The sequence below is a fragment of the Anarrhichthys ocellatus genome, unplaced genomic scaffold (assembly GCF_004355925.1).
Source record: "Anarrhichthys ocellatus isolate YVR2014 unplaced genomic scaffold, GSC_Weel_1.0 scaffold3, whole genome shotgun sequence".
Lineage (NCBI taxonomy): Eukaryota > Metazoa > Chordata > Actinopteri > Perciformes > Anarhichadidae > Anarrhichthys > Anarrhichthys ocellatus.
The window spans coordinates 17920718-17923750 of NW_022280033.1; positions in this window are offsets into that span (position 1 = coordinate 17920718).

A 3033-nucleotide genomic window follows, 5' to 3' on the forward strand; every position below is an offset into this window, starting at 1 on the left:
TGTGTGTGTGTGTGTGTGTGTGTGTGTGTGTGTGTGTGTGTGTGTGTTGTAATCCCAGCTCATCTGTGCTCTGTTTACGTAGCTGGCCCCGGCCGTGCATACGTGTCGCCATGTTGAGAGCCGTGTAGAGTCAATCCCTCGATACATACATTCTGTAGATCAAATTTAACACCTTTAATCAATCGTTTTGATCATAAATAAATGATTCTTAACATTCATAGACTGAATGGATATTAATAGAAAATATTTACAGATGTTTTTAATGATGTATTTTGAATATGCTCTGGCCAAGGCTTATGTAGTATTTAGAGAAAACTTATAGATTTCTCAGAAAGGAAGCTGAAATAAGTATATAATAAAATACTGGTGGCTGTAGCATGCAGCTATAGGATTGTTAAGTTGTCTCCTGCGTCTCCAGGTAAAGTGACGTTGAGGACCTCATTACAAGTACTACGTAGAATTAAACGACTTCTTTTAGTGAGGGCCGAATTGTGCCTTTGGCTCTATTAGAGGGTCTAAGTGCATGAGCACACCCACTCTCAGACCCTCTCAGACTCGCACTTTCAATGCCCCCTTGACACGGGCTTTGTGCCAATATCAGCCCCCTCCACGGGAGCCAATCACCCAGTGAGGGCCTCCAGTGGAGCCTACTCAGCGTTTCATCCCGGCGTGTCAGCAGCTCCCAGCCACCACAGAGGTAAAGATGTCGTTCTCCCACGGTCTCCACGGCAGATCACATTCACTCACATCACACTCCACACTGCACTTGTCTGAAGGGTTTGGCCGTAGTCTTTTTTGTTTTTGTGCAGCACCCACTTAAACCACACTGAAATGTAGTAAAACACACAGGACGTGTTAATAGAGTCCACGTGTAAGGAGAGAAAAAACATAACCTTCAACGCCGCCGCTTAATAATAAAACCATTTGTGCCGCTCTCTGTGAACCCATCTATCGACTGAGCTGCAACACTTCACCCGTGCTGTTTGACTCCGCCGGTCAGACGGGTCCAGCGACGCCCCACGTTGTGATTTGAGTCGGTGTAAAAAGCCCATGATGCAGCGGTTTAGAGGAAATGGCTGCGTCCACTCTAATTATCTCCTGAGAATGGACCCAAGTCTCTTTTTGACGGAATCCTAAAGAGCAGCTTCTTTCACCCCGGGGGGGGGCGTTTGATTTGTTCCCATCAACCGATGACTCATACTTTGAAGGAGGTGCTGTGATACTGGGGACGATCGATGTCTTCTAAGAAGAAAGGAAAAAAAGTTGATGTGGTGGTTAATTGTGCTCTCTGTCAAGTCGAATCATGTTCAGATTCTGCCAAATCCATTTACATTTTATTTATTTATTTTTGTTACTACACAGGTCGGCCGAGGCTTATATCATCCGACACAGTTGCAATGTGACTGTGAAGTCAGTTTTCATGGTTCACTCACTTTGCTCCGATTTCTTTTTTTCAATACTTGTTGATACTGCTTTATTTTTTATTTTTTTTAAGTAGTCCTGCTGAATAATATCCTGTAAGGTATTCCTGCTGCCTTTGTGGGATGTACGAGGCTTCATCTATGACAGATTTCTGTTGGGTTTGATATTGTAATGCACACAGAATTGGGGTATATTTCTCTTTATTTTCAAGATCATGGATCGAGTGTTTCTCCTCAGATTCGCAGGAGTTGCCGATGATATTTGTTTTGTCTGGAGGCTGATGGATCTCGGGGGGGGGTAAAGTGTATATTTACGGATCAGGTTCTGTAAACTGCGATCACATTCGTGCCATCAGTTGCTGATTTTGCTGGAAAGCAACACATCTTGTTCCAGCTGACTTTGCACAAACCTGCCGCTGGTCTGTCCGCCTCATCTGAAATGAGGAACTGCTGAATCTATGAACCCACCTGTATGTACAATTGTCCTCACATTTATCTTGCTAAGGGTAGCTTTTTAATACCTCTCGGGTAGCCTCGTTCACGGCGCAGCATCTCTGTGCGTCGGCACCGGGCTGCAGCCAGAGCCGTGCCATGCGAGAGGATTAGCCGTGGAAGAGACTGACCGGGGAGAGTCCTCGCTGGGTTAGCTTCCAAAAACGCGCAAACTACACTTTGTGTCTTTTTGTGGGGGTTTACCTCCCCGCCCAGCCAGGGGGGCGTATAGGTCAGCTGGCAGCGGGTCTGCCTGGAGGAGCCCGGCGTGCGCCGTCGTCTCTCATGATCGCTTCTTGTCTACACGGACGGGGGGGCTGAGCAGATCGGGATGTGGGCTTCAGAAGCTGAATGACTTTTAAGGAGGAGCTGCATGAGTTAGCGACGGGCCCGCTGCACTCACATCTTTATGTGGCACTGCTGCGCACACAGACACACGCACACACACACACACACGCACAGCAGAAGCAAGTCTCAATCAGTAACACAGAGGACCAGGGGGAGGTGGGCGCTGGTAGCTCATCAGCCCACATTCGTATGTGCAGCACATAGTAACACGGTGACTGATATATCTGGTTTAAATCGGTAGCAATGCAGATTTTTTTTTTACATTTACACTACAAGTCTAATACTTACAGTATATTACAAAACACCTAACCACCACTGCAACTTTAATCATAACTTAAGCAATTAACTGTGTTTCAACAAGCTGTAGCAAGTGAGAGCTTAAAGCTAGCAACTGTCACCACTGGCTTCACATGTGTTGTAATACACCAGAGTGGCATGTCTTCTCTTACAGAAACAGGGCTGTGTCCAAAATCATTGACTTATTCCCTATAAACTACACACTAGATAGTACAAAGGAAATTAAGATTTACTAATGACTATTCACAGTTATCGTGCATCTTCGCTGACATTTTATTCTTTTCCCCAAGAGTGTTCTTCCTTGTCCGGGTTATTGGGCTGTGATCGACTAGTACTGGCTGTCCCACTGGGCTGTGATCAACTAGTCCTGGCTAGTCCAACTTGGCTGTGATCGGCTAGTACTGGCTAGTCCAACTTGGCTGTGATCTGCTAGTACTGGCTAGTCCCACTGGGCTGTGATTGGCTAGTACTGGCT